The sequence below is a fragment of the Delphinus delphis genome, chromosome 1, assembly GCF_949987515.2.
Source record: "Delphinus delphis chromosome 1, mDelDel1.2, whole genome shotgun sequence".
Lineage (NCBI taxonomy): Eukaryota > Metazoa > Chordata > Mammalia > Artiodactyla > Delphinidae > Delphinus > Delphinus delphis.
The window spans coordinates 127668045-127687301 of record NC_082683.1 but is presented as its reverse complement, the minus strand read 5'-3'; the positions used below and the strand labels follow the sequence as shown (position 1 = coordinate 127687301).

General features: G+C 36.9%; 1 protein-coding gene across 2 annotated transcripts in view; it reads right to left on the bottom strand.

Moving 5' to 3' along the window:
- DNM3 (dynamin 3) overlaps window positions 1-19257 on the bottom strand; it is a 544460-nt gene that overhangs the window by 367071 nt on the left and 158132 nt on the right. The window lies entirely within an intron of this gene.

Sequence of the window (19257 nt, the reverse complement as noted above, 5' to 3'; positions counted from 1 at the left end):
CAATAGAATATTATTCAGCCATAAAAAGGAACAAAACTGGGTTATTTGTTGAGACGTGGGAGGATCTAGAGACTGTCATACAGAGTGAAGTAAGTCAGAAAGAGAAAAACAAATATCGTATATTAACGCATATATGTGGAAACTAGAAATATGGTACCGATGAACCGGTTTGCAGGGCAGAAATTGAGACACAGATGTAGAGAACAAACGTATGGACACCAAGCAGGGAAAACTGCGGTGGGGTGGGGATGGTGTTGTGCTGAATTGGGCGATTGGGATTGACATGTATACACTGATGTGCATAAAACTGATGACTAATAAGAACATGCTGTATAAAAAAATAAAATAAAATTCAAAATTTTTTTAAAAAAAGGAAAATGATCCAGCTACATTTTTTAGATTTATATTAGTTGTGACTTTATAATGTAATAGAATATTGAGATATTTTACAATTAGCTTGCTTTTGAATGTTACTTATGTATGTAAGTGCTTCGTGTATTTGATTTTGTCCTAGTTTTACTATTTTTGTATTGCATCTTTTCCTACTGGGTCAAAAGTTAATTGGTGCCTCAGTTAACACCATTTGGGTTAAGCTTTTCTGAATAGTAATAAAAATTTTAAGAGAACCAAAAACCTGAAACTACAAAACTTCTAGAAGAAAACATAGGACAAAAATCTTTGCACACTTGGATTAGGCAAAGATTTCTTAGAGAGGATAAAAAAATGTGGATCATATTCTAAAAATTAAAATTATACACCATCAAAATTAAAACTTGTTTTTAAAATATATAGAAAGGATATAGACTGAGCGAATATATTTGCATTACATAATAAAATCTGCATCAGCATTTTTCTTAAGCTTCAGAACTTAATACTAAGAAGACAGTTTAAAATAGGCAGACACTTCACAAAAGAAAATTTACAAATGACCTATTAGGACATGAAATGATGCCAAGCACCATGAGTCATAAGGGAAATGCAAATCAATACCACTACACAGACATTACAATGACTACAATTAAAATAGAACTAATAATACCAAGTGTTGGTGAGCATGTGGAGCAACTGAAGCACTCACATATTGCTGCTGGGAATAAAATTTGTAGTGGTTTCTTAAAAATATTAAACATACACTTACCCAGCAATTCCACTTTTTTTTTAATTGAAGTATAATTGATTTACAATTTGTGTTAATTTCTGCTGTACAGCAAAGTGATTCAGTTATATATATGTATACATTCCTTTTTAATATTCTTTTCCATTATGGTTATCAAAGGACATTGAATACAGTTCCCTGTGCTATGCAGTAGGACCTTGTTGTTTATCCATTCTATATATAATAGCTTAGATCTGCTAACCCCAACCTCCCACTCCACCCCTCCCTCAACCCCGTCCCCCTTGGCAACAAGTCTGTTATGTCTGTGAGTCTGTTTCTGTTTCATAGATAGGTTCATTTGCGTCATATTTTAGATTCCACATATAAGTGATATCATATGGTATTTGTCTTTCTCTGACTTCCTTCACTTAGTATGATAATCTCTAGGTCCATCCATGTTGCTGTAAATGGCATTATTTCATTCTTTTTATGGCTCAGTAGTATTCCATTGCATATATATACCACGTCTTCTTTATGCATTCAGCTGTCGATGGACATGTAGGTTGTTTCCATGTCTTGGCTATTGTGAATAGTCCAGTAATTCCACTCTTATTTTCCCAAGTGAAATGAAAACATATAAAACTTGTACATAAATATTTATGGCAGCTTTACCTGTTTATTTGTTATCACCCAAAACTGGAGAAAACTAAAGTTCCATCAACAGGTAAATGAATCAACAAAATGTGGCATAGCCACACAGTGAAATACTATTCCCCAATTTAAAAGAATGAACTAAAACATGCAGCAGCATGGATGAATCTCAAAAACATTACGCTGAGCAGAAGTACCCAGGCACCAAGAGTACTTACTGGATGATTCCATTTTATATAGAACTCTAAAGGCAAATCTAACAGATTGCAACAAAAAGCAGATCAGTGGTTTCCTGGCACCAGGACTAGGGGACCAGGGTGGGACTGACTAGAAAGGAACACAAGGGAACTTTTATAGGTGATGGAAATGTTCTTTATCTTGGTTGTAATGGTAGTTGCATGAGTGTATATGTTCATCAAAACTCATCAGACTTTACACTTAAAATACATACCTCCCTACCCAAGCCAATAGTCTCAGGTAGCCTGAAGATAACCGTAATAAGTTGAAAGAGAGAGAAGACGGGTGGGGAAAGAGTATTGGTGGCAAGGAAACAAAAGAACAGATTTAAGATCTTTTAAGATCTACGCCTAGGAAAAAACTTTTGGTGTAGTTGTTTGTACCTGGAATTAACTAGAAGCAGATAGTTAAGGCTTAATGAGTTTTTTAAGAAATTGTATTCCCAAAGAAACAAAAAGCCTGCCCTGAAAAAGCCTTTCATAGTTTGAGTCTTAAAACCTTTATGACCCCAAGATTTTACAAGTAGACAACAGGCTGTGAAAGCTATGCATCTCCAGAGAAGGTTATAATCCCTCATTTCCACTTCAGATATGTCTTAGAGGATAATAGACAAGGAAGAAACTCCCAGAAGGTGGAGCCCTGGACAGCAGACAAGGAAGTTCCTCCCCGAAAGTACACTTAGGATTTAATCAATAAACTTCTTTCACTGCCAGGCTAGGAAGTCTTCACAATGCCTGCCCAGTAGGACTCCATCATTGCTGCAGACCTGGGACTGTTATATATTTCCCACTCTTACCTTTCTCATACAGGGGTTTTAACTGCAGACAGTAACTAATAATGCCCCACTCATAGCCCTCAGCAAACTATCTGAAATCCTGAATAGATAGCTCAGACTGCTGACTACAAAATGGTCTGGTTCAGAACACCATCCAGGGACTCTGTTGGCAATAGCGTGGAAACACTTTTAACTGAAGTTGCAGTTGGTTAACTTGGAACTGGCTGATAGCACCAGATCTCTTTTAATGTCATCCTTCACTCCCAAATCAAATCCAAGCTTCTCGGGTCATCTGTCCTTCATCTGAACAGGAATTTCTCCTACAGCAAAAGTTTCTATTAAGTCCATCAGCTCCACTGGGACCTACTAAATAGGGAACATGATTTTCATTATATAGATCACTATAGGCACCATCACCAGAAACTGTGTTTCACACACACACACACCATGCACACAACTGTATAGGTAACCCAACTGGCGCTGGCTTTGTGCATCATCATGGGTTATAAAGGTGACAACACATGAATGTGTAAGGGGCATTAGACAAGTGATAATGTTGGCAACCCTAAGAAGAGACAAGCAAGAAGGAAGTAGAAAGCAAGGGTTAACTTTGCTGAGTAAGACTTTGGTTTAACAGATATAAACTTCATGAAAATACAGCAACTATTGGCTTTTATCACAGAAATTCCTGCAGGAAAAATAACTTTGTTAAGTCTGAAACTCAACAGCCACAAACCTACTTTCTAACCAACGAAGTATGTTAATTTTATGTAGTACTTTTACAGGGCTTATTAAGTGCCAGGCACTTTTCTAAATACTATGTGGATATTAACTCATTTAATTTCATAACAATCTTATAAGGAAGGTAGTATTATTATCCCCATTTTACAGATGAGGAAACTGAGGTATATAAAGATTAAGAAATTTGCCCAAGATCACACAGCTAGTAAGTGGTAGAGCCAGGATTCAAGCCCAGGAAGTTTGGCTCCAGAGTTTGTGCTATTAACCACTAGGCTGTACTGTTTTAAAATGTAATTTTTATATGTCTTATGCTTTTATTAGTGTACTTTCTTTATTAAGGCAACATTTCTTAAGAATGTTTCCTGGTTATTTCAGCAGAACAGCTTGTACTTTCATTTCGACATGCTTCCCACTTCCTCCCTTTGCTGCCTTTCTGCCAATCCTTTGCACTATGCCACCTGGAACTGTCTTTATTGTCACCATATTACTCCAACACACTCATGCTCTGGTCTAAACAATAGCTCTCACCTCCTTGCCTTCATCTAGTTCTTTCCTTCATGCCCCTCTGGTGGAAGAAAAGAGAATGAAGGTTAATGTTCTTACTCCTCAGTTCTGTTCCAAACCAAAATCTTCCACCTTCATATAAAATATTGCTTTGGAGCCTTACACCATCTGGTTATAGCACCCTCTGTTCCTCCTTGTTGCCGTCATCTACCAAATGCCCAAACACCCATCTTCAACACTCAGACACAAACACACACACACACACACACACACCCTCTTTATTGCAGGTTTCAGCATCAGGGTCTTCTTCACCACCCTTAGTTCCACCATTATACCGGCAGCATCAATGTATGTGAGGACGATGTATTCATTTCTCTTCATGTATTTAGTTTCTTGAAAATTCAATGATTTTCACCTGCATGTCATTTTAGCAATTTCCTCCCATGACCACATCCTGGACATTTATTATCTGGACTTGTTTCAACTGTAAATTATAAACTCTAATATTCTAGTCTCTAACCACAAACTCCTATTCTTACAATTTCTTTACTCACCTACTATGAATAATGCATTGATATTCTTCAGTCTTATCTGGAACCTCATCCCTGAACCATCCCATTTTCCCCAAAACTTATGGGTCCTTTTTGGCTTCCCTTTCTTCCCTTCCTCCAAGGATTTCACAGTTCATCTTTCTAACTATTATTTTTCCAATATCTTCAACTCTTTTGCTTTCCATCCAATGGATCCCGCAGAATTCTGACCCAAAAGCAATCCAAGTATTTGCCTCTCAAAATCCTTCGCTGCTGAGTGTTCCTGGGAATCATAAAATCCTGAAGCCTTGGTGCAGATGGCTCTGGCCTCAGTGGAGTCCTTTAATGTTGCCCACTTTCTCCTTCTCTCTTTCCCCACAGTGGCTGTCCAAAATACCTTTCTCCTCAAACATCTTACACAACTCCCTTTTCTCCTATTCTCCTTACTGTCCCACCACCACCCTGACTCCCAGTTCCTTCTCAGCCTATAGCCTTGCTTCTTACTTAAGAGAAAAAAACCTAAGTAAATAGGCAATAAATTCTTCAAATGCTTATCCAGATATCTACAGATGAACCTCTATCTGCATGTACTAAATTTCTTACTTCACTCTTGTCTCAGTGGAAGAAATAATTCTCCTTCTATTCAAGGATTATAACAAGCACTCAAGAAATGTTAGACGAAGAACAGAGAGAAGAGAAAGCAAAGGAAGATAGAGCTGGAGGGAAGGAGAGAGAGATTCTGAAAGCCATGGAAAATGAGGGTCTTATAGAAATTTAGAAGAGTTTTGTTTTCTTTTAATGATATTTTTATTTATACTGTCAATGAAATAAATATATAGATCTGGTTTGGACAGATATTCTGGAGATGGATTATAGAATATGTTTCTATCTACGTTAACGGGAATGTTAGAAGCTTATGGTCATATCAGAATTCAGGAGTAAGTTTTAATTGCATAGGTAACTATTACTTGTATTTTAAATATCTTTGAATTTTGAAACAAGAAACACATGAGAATACAATTATTCTATAATGCTAAAGTCACTTTAATTAAACACTTCCACTTTGAATAGCAATGCAACACATACATATATCAATATAAACAGAAGTCTTAAGAAAGATTCAGATCAGTAATATGCAATTTAGGGAACAAGAGAATATGTCTTATTTCTTTCTTATATATATATTTTTAGTCTTTCTAATAAATAGTGTTTCTTTTTCACATTTAAATTTCTACATTCAAATGCCACAAAAGGAAATTTTAGACTTGTTCAAGCAACGTCTTTACAGTGACCCCCAGTGGCAAAAGGAATGAACGTGTCAGTTTTAGTAATCCACATCTTAGTGGCCTTTCGTACTGATACAATCTTGATGACAATAACAAGTTCCATTTTAATAGAACATTCACTGTTACCAATGTCTTCATGTTTTTCTCTTTTATTCCTGTTTTTTAAAAGAATTAAATTTATTTATTTATTTATATCCTTATTCAAATTCTAAATCTATTCTCTTTCTTTCACGGTGAATTTCATAATCAAGGTTATTTTATTTTTCCCAACAAAAATAGCATATCAAGAAGTACACACTTTTGTAAAAAATCTTTTTAAAGCCTATTAAGGTGAAATTTTTTTGTTGTCATGTTTCCAATTCTAAGATTCAACATACTTTTTATGACATACATAAATCTAGATGTGATTTATATATGACATATAAATCTAGATATAATCTTAAATATAATTCTAAGACAACATACTTTTTAAAGCTCAAATGGAAGTTCTTCTCTACACTTGGGCAAGCCTATTTATCAATCTTCAGACGAACTACTCTCTTTGCAAAGAGGCTGATTTCTAACATAAGATTTAACAAACTTATTCGAATTGTATACACATGAAACTCTTGAAATTCAAGTACAAATGTAAAATAGCAATATGAATTTGAAATATGCATCTGTAATTCTCAGGCTTCAGAGTGTAATATTATGATGATATATTCCATACACCTCCTATCAAAGTTCTGATCACACAGGATTGTAAAGTCATGTATATCTGTGGTCCCTGCTTTCTTTAGAGCAGATATCTAATGTATTCCTTGTTCAAGCTTAGTACATAGTAGATGTTTAATTTAAAAGAATGATTGATTAAACAGAAAGAATGTAAAACAACTTTTTCAAAGACCAGAAATATTTTGGTTTTAGCCTTTGTTCCTAGCATTTCCTCCATTTGAAAAAAAAAACAAACTAATTGATTTTAAGAGTCGCACTCATGCTAAATATAAGCTCAAAAATATATCCCTTAAGAATTCAAAACATGCCTTGTATGAGTTAACACACTAGGTTATTTCTTCTTAAAGAATCAGATAGCTTCACAAATATTAATTGATTCAATTAATATCCGGTAGGGTTTGCACTCTTGATTTAATTACTTAATATCTACAGTCGACCCTCCGTATCTGCTGATGCAAAACCTGCAGGTGAGGAGGGTGAACTGTATTCATTGCATTATGCCATTTTATATAAGGAACTTGAACATCCATGGATTTTGGTATCTGCAGGGCCTCTTGGAATCAATCCCCCAGGGGCACTGAGGAACAACTGTATTAATTGTTTTTAATATGGTCAACTATTTAAGCTAAGAATTTCAAGGTAAAACGCGAATCCAATTAGGAAAAAAGAATAGCTGCAGAGAAAGAGACACTGACTGGAAAATAGGTTTTCTCCATGGATTGCTCTTACATTTGCATTTTATAAACATATTCATCATATTCTGAATGCTGACTTAACGCCTGGATGCTTGAAGCTTCTGTTTAACCTAACAGCACCTCCAGCACCTCCATGACCAGATAGAAAAGTAAGGTGCTTTGGCAACTGCTAAGTGCTGCCAAAGGGCAATGAGTATCAGCTTACATCACCTATGAACTAACTTTTTCCAGATTGAATACGGAGACTTGTGGAAAGGCAAAACCTTGAGGAGGTAGGTTGGACACACCTCCACAAAACAAATAAGGAAGTCTGCCTCCAGCCTCCTGGTAAATTCTCACCAATTCACAAATTTCATCTCAAGAGAAAATGGTGCCCTCTTTCCCAACCAGAGGTCTAACATTCCTCTTGGAGTGTTTTTTATACTTCCGGAAGACCTCTGGTCATGCTAGATTTAGAAATGAAATTTGTTTGCTGTGAAATAAATCACCATGAAAGGAATTTCCAGACACATTTGCCTCCCTAGTGAGGCCTTTAAACACCCCTCTATTGTAGACAACAAGCTTGATGGGTAATGCTAAAAAACTGCTGTGCCTAGAAGATAAAAGGCACAATGAGAGTCTTCATGGGTAATGAACTCATGCTCAAGTAATAAATCAGTACCACTGCTGGGACTGACTCTTCTGCTTTTATACGGAAAATGTGAGTGCCTCTTTAGGATGAACTGCTCAGCGAGGGTATAACAGTATCTATAAAACACAAAGATACTAGTGTCACTTCTAGTCATGTTGAACAGCAGTGTAAACATGGCGTCTTTATTATATGACCATTAGAACCTATCAAGATAGGTGGATATTACACCAACATAAATAAACTCAATATGTTGAAAGCTATCTCTCCACCAATCAGTCTAACCAGCTAACCTCATCTGTATCCATATCCTCTGCCTTTTGTACTCTTAAAATGGAGAACAATCTAATTCTCTTCTATCTATGGCAAGGACTCCCACAGGTGCCCCATGTAACATTCCCACTCCCCTTAATCAAGGATTTTTCTCATATATTTATCCTGTCTTTATCCTGCTTCTCCTATATTTATACCATCTCTATTCTTCTTTAACAATTTTCTCTCTCTTCTGGTCCATTCTCATCAACACACAAACATGGTATGAATATTGCCCATCCTTCAAAAACGTTCTCTGATCTTACACAACTAGTGTCCCATTTTTCTGCTTCCCTCTATTGTGAATCCTGAGAAAGCTGTCTGTATTCTGTCTCCACTTCCTCACATCCAAGTCTCCTTTGAACCTTCTCCTAGGAGACTTTCCTACCAAACCCTTCTTATCAAGGTCAGCAATGACTTTCATGTACCAAATCCAAAGGTCAATTCTCTACCCTCATCTCCATTACATGAAAATATAAAAGTCTGGTTTAGATACAAAAGTTGAAAGTAATGATGACTTAGAGTTCAAGGCTGCTTTCCTTCTGTTTACAACTGAATCTTCCAGGAAGCAGTGGAAAGAATTCATGGGCTAAGAATACAAGCAACTGAATGGATGCAGCTTCTCAGCACTTCCCGGGTTCCTCACAGAGAATTACTATAAGTCTGAAGCTGAATACAAGCTGTGAGGACTGGGGAAATTGCCAAGTCAGAGGGGCAAAGAAATATAGATTCACTGCCTTTTATGCCATTAGGTTGGGTGCACCACTTCACTACAATGTAAGGGAAATCCCACTTTCCCGTAGTTACCAGCTCCTGTGTTTCATTTCTTACTGTTATTGGGCTTCCTTACAATGCCTGAGCAGTAGAATCGGCCTTGACCTACCAAATCACCCTCTTGATCTCTCAGCAGCATTTGACACAGCCCATGACAACACCCTTCTTGATATCCTCTTTTCCCATGGTTTCAGGAATACCATACTCACTTGGGTTTCTACCACTTCTCAGTCACCTTTGCTTTTTCTCCTCCCCTTCACCACTACTAAAATACAGGAGAGCCCCAGTGCTACTTCCTTGGCCTTCCTTCTCTTCTCTATCTACATTCATCTACGTGCTCTCAACTCAACTCGTCTCAAGGAGTTAGATATTATCTGAATTAGTTCCCTAAGGATGTCACAACAAATTACCACAAACTGGTGGTTTGCTCCAATCTCTGCCTCCATCTTGGCATGGCCTTCTTTGTGTCCCTCTCAAATCCCCCTCTCTCTTCTCCTACAAAGACACTAGTCATTGGATTTAGGAAGCTCCATAAATCCAGGAATATCTCATCTCAAGATTCTTAACCTAATTACATCTGCAAAGACCCTATTTCCAAATAAGGACACATTCACAGGTTATCAGGGGTTAGAACTTAGATATATCTTTTGGGGGGGATATAATCCAACTCAGTACACCACCTCTAGGCTGATATCTCCCAGATTCATAACTCCAGCTTGAAACTCTCCCTTGAATTCCGGTCTCTAACACCACTACTTAGGTGACTAATAAACATCTCAAATTTTATATGTCCAAAAGGGAACACTTGATTCCCCCAACCATGTTTCTCTTCTAATATTCCCAATCCTAGTAAATGGCACCACCATTAAAACCCTTGGAGTCAACTTTGATTCCTTTCTTTTACTCACAGCAAGCCATCAGTAAACTATCAGCTTTACTTTCAAAATATATCTTGAGTCTGACAGCTTCTTCCCTCTGTACCATTACTCTCTTATTCTATGCCACATCATCCCTCTCCCCACTGGACCTCTTTGAAGGAGTAATCCAACTGATCTCCTTGTTTATGCCCTCTTTTAGTCATTTCTTCTCACAGCAGCCAGACTGACCTATGAAAACATAAATCAGATCTTGTCTCTCTACACTCAAAATGCTCCAGCGGCTGCTCATCACACTTAGAACAAAATTCAAAGTCTCTGTCACGGCCTAGAAGACCCCACTTGATCTGGGCCCGCCTACCTCTCTGATTGCAGAAAGTACTTCTCTTCCTCTCACTGAGCTCCATCCTCGATGGCCTCCTTGCTGTTCCTTAACAGTCAAGCCAGTTCTCCCAGTCCTTTGTGCTTGCTGTCCCCTTTACCTGGAATGCTGTACCTCCAGATATTCACAGGGCTTGTTCCCTCACTTAACAGTTCTCTGCTCATATGCTGCTTCCATGGACCATCACTCTCTCTTCCCTTACACTATTTTATTTTGCTTCATAGCACTTATCACTACTGGACATTAAAATAATCATTTATCAGACATCTTGGTTGTTTCCCCCATTAGAATGTGAATTGCGTAAGGCCAAGATTTGCTTTGTTCCACTGTATTCATGCTGCTCAAAGTGGTGTCCAGCATATAGTAGTTGCTCATTAACTACTTGTTGAATAAATGAACAAGTAACTATAATCATCTTTTAATATTAGTTAAAGCAATGTAGCCATATTTAAAACTGATATGAAAAGTAAAAATCACATTAAACCAGTTGAAGGTAATATTCACTGAGTGCTTTTGGGAAATAATGAAGAAGCATTCAGGTGAGAATGTAAACATGAACTCTTCCAAACCAATTCTTTAGCCAGCATTTATAATATTTCCTTGAAAAGTTCAATCCTTAAGTTTGTCAATGAGTCTGTTTCTTATACAAATTGATACAGAGATATTCTAGTAAATCTCTGCCTTAAAGAGAAGAATTATGAGGCAAAACCTAATTCAACATAACTTTAAAAATGCTTCACCATGTTTAGTACCATAAAACTACTTTATCAAGCAGGTATTACTCAAATTTTATAAAAATCTAAAGTGTTCATGATTATCACTGAACGAAGTGTTTAAAACACAGCTGGTGTGAGAAAGATAGACGATACAGTGGTAGACTACACCTACTGGTCTCAGAGATAGGTAGGCTCATATCATGCTTTTGCTACTCACCAGCTGTCTAACCATGAGCAAGTTCCATAGCTTCTCTAAGCCAGTTCCTCTTATATAAAACTGGGCAATGCCACCTACCTGACAGGATACTTGTGGTTATAACATACGACACACAGTGTTATTACACAACCCATTTCACTTGAATTAATATATGTTGTGAGCCAAATCACATCCCCTAAAATATGAAAATGTTCATTTCATAAAGCAGATCCTCTGTAAACCTTTTTCTGGGGACTTTTATGACCTCACACATAAGACAAGATGCCATGCAAACAGCTTATTTTTTTTAAGTAGTGGAAAGTCACAAAAATAATCAGAAATATGTAGTGTGTATCTACCTAGCCTAGGATCCTACTAGGTGGTCCAGCATATAGAATTAACGCTAAGGACCACAAGCACTTTGCCTGGCTCAATAGATGCCTGATAAATGTCTGCTGAATAACAAATTAATGGATTAACTAACAAAGGCAGTGATTGAATTCTTAATACACCTGATTAGAACTTCTAAATAGCTGGAGGAAATGTTCCTTAGAGAAATCAATGCAGTCTCCATGGTAAGAATCCTAGTCTGGCTAGGTAAGAATCCTACTCTGTATCTGTGAGTAGCAGCTGGCACAATGCCTTAAACACATCAAGCAAAGCTAAGGACAACCCTCCTTCCACCCTATCCCAGCCTCAACCCAGCTAAGGTCTTCTTTTACCTACAGTTAATCTAGCAATTTGCAGGTGAATCTGAAATTATTTTAATTTTTATGACACATTATTAAAATATTCAAAATAATTCTATTACAATTCTGTTATCAAGCCTTATTAGTTCACATTAGTGTAGGCAGCAGTTTGGATTAGAGAATGCTACTGATTGTTTTATAGGTTTATTACTACTATAAATGATATACAAAAAATAAAATAACAAAGTAGTATACTGTAAATATTTTCAAGAGGAAAATAATTGCTAGCATTTGGCCAGCCATTTAGATTTTGAGTTGTCTTTACAGGCAAATTTATCTTATTTAATTATCAGAGCAACCTTTTGAGGTTTATTATAATTTCATGTCATTTTAGAGTTGAGGTAATAAAGTTCAAAAAAGTTAAATAACTTGCCCAAGAATATACAACCATGAAGTGACAGATCAGTTTCCAAATCCTGTGTTCTTTCATCTATTTAATAACGCAATTAATTGAAGAATGGTCTGATGAAGTAGAAAGAGCAGTAGATGAGGAGGAGGGGGCTATCACAAATGCACAGTGTGGTTGCAGGCATGTTATTCAATACTGTGTACATAACCTGAACAAATTTCCTCATCCCAAAATACGACCTCAACGCAGCCAACCTCAAAGTATTCTGGTGAAACTAAAACCAAAGTACGTAAGAGTAATTTGAAAATTTAAGACCACTATACTGGGAAAAATATTTGTAAAACATTAAATAATTCAGATGATTAGGAGTTTGAGCTTTGAAATAGCATAGCCATTCCCCTTGCAGTTTTACTGAAAATCCTCATTTAGTCAGAAAAACATTTTTCACAAATAATTCAAAAGATAAGCTCAACCTTTGTCTAGCTACAAATTTGTGACATTCTACATACACTGGGAGAATAATTCATCATGAACCTTATTTTAATATAAAAAAATGTATAACTCTATCCCAGCATTTTAGTAACATTTATTTTGTAAAAGCTTTAACTTTTAAGATCATTATGCAAATAATTTATAATTAACTTATCAACATAAACTTCCTTCTCAGGTACATATTCGAATATACCCAAGTCCTGCTAAGGTGAAAATGGCCTATCTATGTCAAATAGGCTTAATTTAGTGCAAAGTAGCTACTGCCTAAAATAGACCACTTCTCAGAAAACTATATAATTATGTACCTTGGTGGATAAGATTATAATCTAGATACCTTGAATAAAGAATGGTCCTCTATTATCTAAATAGGTAATCCTCATTAGCTAAAGGCAAAACTTCAGGAAGAATGTACATGAAGTGATAAGAACAGGTCACGTTCAAGCCAGCCAAATCAATCCTGAAGACTAACAGGGTGACAGATATCACAACCAGATTATCCTCATCATCTCAATTCAGATGTCTTTTATATGAAAATGTCCTGATTATTAAAGTTATATAGGATTAGGATAAAGAATATTGGAAAGGAATAAGGAATGGTGGAATAGAACCTCTGAAAAGGCCATTCCTCCATAAAAGCAACAAGAATACTGGCAATAGTTGTCAAAATCAACTTTTTCAGAACTCTCAAAATTAACCAAAGGTTTCCAACAATGTGATTGGCATTTATTCAACAAAATCACTGGATCTCAGGAATAACAGAGAAATTTGTGGTGTTTGGACTTTCCCTATTCCCATTCTCCTCTCCTTAGCCCTGCAGTAGCCTTAAAAACCAAAAATCCCACAATCACAGCAAAAATAGCAGCCAGCAGCTATTGGAAGGGAAAGAATGGGGTTGGAATACACCAAAAGTACCACTTTCAGAGAACTGTAATTATTTAACCTGTCTAGTAGTTCTCTAAAATTACCCATTCATAGAGCTTTCTTTATTTGGCCCAACTCAGAGCTTACTCAGTGCATTTGCCTTTTCCCCCAGGTAGCATGTGGAAAACAATCAGTGGCAATTGTTCAACATAACAGCTGCCTCAGGCAGCAATAATAGCTGGGGAAAAAAAGATGACAACCAAAAAAAACAAAAATTGGGGGAACAAGATGGCCATAAGGGCCTGTGAATTTTGTATAATCTAGAAGGCCACATGCATGCCTGGGGCTGTGCACATTCTCAGGAAAGATCTCAGAAGGCCCTAAACTCTCACCTCTAGCTAACCTTAAGGCTCTACACAAGCAGGAAATGAAGACAAGCAGGAAGTGAAGACTAAAGCAGAGTTATAAACTGCCTGAGCATTGAAGGCATATTCCAAAATGCACATCAAATCCTTCAGCAAATGCTGGGAGACTACTTGGCTCTGAGCATTTAAGAAAATCTCTGTCTAATAACTAGCTGATCAATGAGAAAACTGAGTAAAGACTTTAATGACCACAAAGAACAAAGAATACAGACCTTACAGAATTAGCTCAGGAAAATTACTAAGCAAACAAATAGCAACAACAACAACCAACAACAAAAACAAACACTGGGGGAGGAGAGGAATCTGATTTTGAGTGGTGCCACATTATATTACTTAACATGTTCTGCTTTCAACAAAATATTACAAGATGTGTGAAGAAAGTATGCCTCATACACAGGAAAATAAGCATGCAGTAGAAACTGTCTCTGAGGAAGTCCAGACATTGAGCTTACTAGACAAAGACTTTAAAAAAGCTATTTTAAATATCTTCAAAGAGCTAAAGGAAGCCATATCTAAATAACTAAAAAAGTAAGAGAATGATTTTTCACCAAATATAGAATATCAATAAAGATACAGAATTATTTATTTTTTTTTTTTTGTGGTACGTGGGCCTCTCACTATTGTGGCCTCTTCCGTTGCGGAGCACAGGCTCCGGCCACGCAGGCTCAGCAGCCATGGCTCACGGGCCCAACCGCTCCGTGGCATGTGGGATCTTCCCGGACCGGGGCACGAACCCGTGTCCCCTGCATTGGCAGGTGGACTCTCAACCACTGCGCCACCAGGGAAGCCCCTAGAAATTATTTTTAAAAAATAAATTCTGGAGGTGAAAATTAAAATAATAGGAATAAAAAATTCCCTAGAAAGTTTCAACAGCAGATCTGAGCAAGCAGAAAAAAGAACCAGCAAATCTTAAGACAGGTCAGTTGACATTGTTCCCCTCATCTGAGGATCAGAAAGAAAAAAGAATAAAGAAAATAAAGGAGCATATCAAGTGTACCAACATATATTTAATGGGAATCTCAGAAAGAAAAGAAAGGGGAAAAGAATAGTTAAAGAAATAATGGCTGAAAATGTCCAAAATTTGATGAAAACTATCAATCTACACATCCAAAAAGTTCAACAAACTCCAAGAAGGATAAAAAATCAAAGAGATCCACATCTATAAACATCAAAATCAAACTTTCAAAAGACAAAGAAAAAATCTATAAAGCAACAAGAGAGAAGAGATTCATGATGTTGAAGGGATCCTCAGTGAGATTAACAGCTGATTTCTCATCAGAAAACTACAGAGGTCAGAAGGTAGTGAGATGGCATGCTCAAAGTGGTGAAATAAAGACTATCAGCTAAGAATTTTCCTTCAAAAATTAAGGAGAAATTAAGAGAATCCCACATAAATAAAAACTGAAAGATTCCCTTACTAGCAAATTTACCCTACAAGAAATACTAACTGAAGTCCTTCAGGCTGAAATGAAAGGCCACTAGACAGTAACTCTAATTCACACAAAGAAATAAAGAACACTGGTAAAGGTAACTACAGCTGATCCTCCGTATCCACAGTTTCTGCATCTGTGGAGTCAACCAACTGTGGATCAAAAATATTCCCAAAACAATCCCATAATGTTGCCAAAAGCAAAACTTGAATATGCTACACACCAGAAACTATTTACATAGCATTTGCATTGTATTAGGTATTATAAGTAATCTAGAGATGATTTAAAGTATATGGGAGGATGTGCATAGGTTACATGAAAATATCATGTCATTTTGTATAAGGGACTTGAGCACGTGCAGATTTGGGTGTGTTTCCACTGGGGATCCTAGAGCCATCCCCCACAGATACCAAGGGACAAATGTACATAAGTAAATGTAAAAATATATAATGTATTTGTGTTTGTGTGTAACTTTTTTTCTCCTATCTGATTTAAAAGAGAACTACATAAAGCAGTATTTATGTCTGTGTTGATGGGCTCGTGATGTATAAAGGTAATTTGTAGAACAATAATAGCACAAAGGAAAGGGAGGAACTGGAGCTATATGGAAGCAAAAATTTTGTATACTATTGAAATTAAGTTGGTATTGATCTGAACCAGATTATAAATTAAGAGGTTATAAATTAAGAGGTTAATTGTAATCCCATGGCAACCACTAAGAAAACTTTAAAATACTAAAATAAATGACAAAGTAATTAAAATGGTACACTAGAAAATACATTTTTAACAAAAAACAAGGCAATAATAAAGAAATAGAGAAACAAAAAGATTTACATACGTAAAATAGCAAAATGAAAGTCATAAATTCTATCTTTCAGTAATTACGTGGAAATGGACTAACACTCCAATCAAAAGGCAGATATTAGTAGAATGGGCTTTATAAAAATTGATCCAACTACGTGCTATCTACAGCAGACACATTTTATATTTAAAGACACAAATAGGTTGAAAGTAAAGAATGGAAAAAGATATACCAAGGAAATAATAACAGAAGAGAGTTGCAGTGGCTACACTAATATCAAACAAAATAGAATTTAAGACAAAAATTGTTACTAGAGACAAAAAAGAACATTTTATAATGATCAAAAGTTCAATCCATCAAGAAGACATAACAAGTATAAATATACCTAACAACAGAGTCCTAAAATACATAAAGCAAAACCAACACAATTGAAGGGAGAAATAGATAATTTATCAATAATAATGGGAGACTTCAATATCTCATTTTCAATAATAGAAGAACCAGACAGAGGACCAAGAAGGCAACAATATTTGAACAGCATTATAAACCAAATAGAACTAAAAAGCATCTATAGAACACTCTACCCAACAACAGCAAAAAATACATTCTGCTCAAATGCACATGGAATATTCTCCAGGATAGACCACACGTTAGGCCATAAAACAAGTCTTAATAAATTTGAAAGGATTAAAATAGTACAAAATATGTTCTCCAATCCAATGGAATGAAATTAGAAATCAATAGCAGAAAGAAATTTGGGAAACTCAAAAACATGTAGAAGTTAAGCAACACATACCTAACTAACCAAAGTTGGTGTCACTGCTTTTTTACCAAAGCTGTAATTATAAGGAAAACTAGACCTCTGAATCAGATATTCGAATGATTCAGTCTTCCCACAGAATGACTGGGAGGGCACAGAGGGTAAATAAAGGTATTGATTTGTCAACCCGAATATACCATGTCTCTATATCTCATACTCTAAGCTCAAGTTGCATTGAGTCCTACAGCTTCTTCTTTTCTCTATTTTAATTCTTTTACTACAAATGTGAACCTTATTTTGGGCAAGAATTCACCCTCTTCCTTTGGAGCTTCAGTGATGTCCAGGACCAGCCAAAGCCTCAGGATAGCAGCACACAAAAGTGGGTCTCTGGTGGAGACCTAATCACCATGCAAACCTGAGGGTTCTCAAGTACGACAGTGTTCAGAAGTTTCAGAATTGAAACTAGGATTCTAAAACAAATAATAAACCCTGAGGTTAGCAAGGAACTTCTAGTAACTAACACAAGAATTGTACTTATGAGCCTTCAGGCAATGAATTTGTCCTCCTTAGCGATCACCATGCAAGAGTAGACAAAGAAGTAGCATACAGTGGCATTGAATATTTTCTCTATTTCTGTAAAATTATCAATTATTTGCAAAGTTCCCTGTGAATTATCTGCAAACATTCAAAAATCTGTTCTTAGGACTACCATTTACAGAATATAAAAAATTGGGGTAACGAGGGCGTATCTTTGACAAAGCAGGAGTTAAAATGAGCCGCAAGAAATGAGGTTCATTTGGGGTAAATTCATGGCAATGAATTCATGGTAAATTCATGGCAATGAATTCATGGTAAATTCACATGGCAATTTCTAAGTGGCAGCTAATAAAATAAGCCAGGTCTATAGCAGAAAAAAAAGTCTCATTTAACTTTCTGGATACAGATTTGTGACAGACAGACTGGGGATATCATTTGTACTCCTCCATGAAGTTTCATCTGAAGTAAGTGTGGACTTCTCAGGGATGTGATTGTGCTGCACTCACTAGAATCCACTGATGGAAGTGTTATCTCTCTCTGTTCCAATCAGATAACCTGGTTTTGTCTCCTTCAGAACAAGAAGGCTTCTGAGACAGGGGTGTTTTAGTATCATTTTTATAACTAGACTCCAGCCCTAATCCATAATCTGGCTCTCCCAAGTTATTGAAGCTGAAGAAGGAGTCCTGGTGATGGTCCCCATGTAGCCATCTGGAACTTCCACCTACTTTGTTTCAAACCCCAATCTCAGGTATGTTGGAAGAAGCCAAGAAGAAGAAAACCAGTCACTACTGCAGAACTCTGAAAAGGTTCAAGAACTGAAGGCACCAAGGTTAGTGAAGAGGAGCTGAAAATAGAAGAACTGGCTGAAAGTTTATATGGTTTACTGTTAGGCCGCCAGACTCTTTTTCCCATCTTGCACACCCACACAGTTACTCCTCCTTGACCTCAGCAGAATACTGAAGATTTACTTTCAGAAGAGGATGAACCAGGGCTTCCCTGGTGGCGCAGTGGTTGAGAGTCCGCCTGCCGATGCAGGGAACACGGGCTCGTGCCCCGGTCTAGGAAGATCCCACATGCCGCGGAGCGGCTAGGCCCGTGAGCCATGGCTGCTGAGCCTGCGCGTCCGGAGCCTGTGCTCCGCAACGGGAGAGGCCACAACAGTGAGAGGCCCGCGTACCGAAAAAAAAAAAAAGAAGAGGATGAACCAGAGGGACTTTGGACTTAAGAAGACCTTCAGGAATGTCATTATGAAAGCAGAGGGATTAATGAAAAGTCTACATGCTGAATAGTGAGAATCACCTCACCTTCCCCTACCAACTCAATTCTTCCTTGTAGCTCTGAGACCACTGGACATCAGGCTTATACCAAGTCAGCTCAAGAGAAAATACTTGAATCTAACAGCAGCTGAGGAAGTCTCCCCACAAAATGGCCAGGTCCCAGCCCAATCGCCCTATGGAAAAGCCCATTAGTCAATGAATCCCTTTCAAGCACAGGCAGACCTTCCATCAGCTTTTTAGTGCTCTACTCTTAAATCTACGAGAGCAGCAAAAGATCACCAGTCATTTGAAAAAGGTCTCTAACATCAAAGATAATGACCAAAACAAACAACCAGAAAAAAATGAACTCAGAGATATTCTAGATTACAAAAAGAAAACCTCAAAAAGCTGTCATTAAAATCTTTACAGAAGATACTGCACTTGAGAAGCCAAGAGCACAATGCTATTTTAAAAAATAACATTC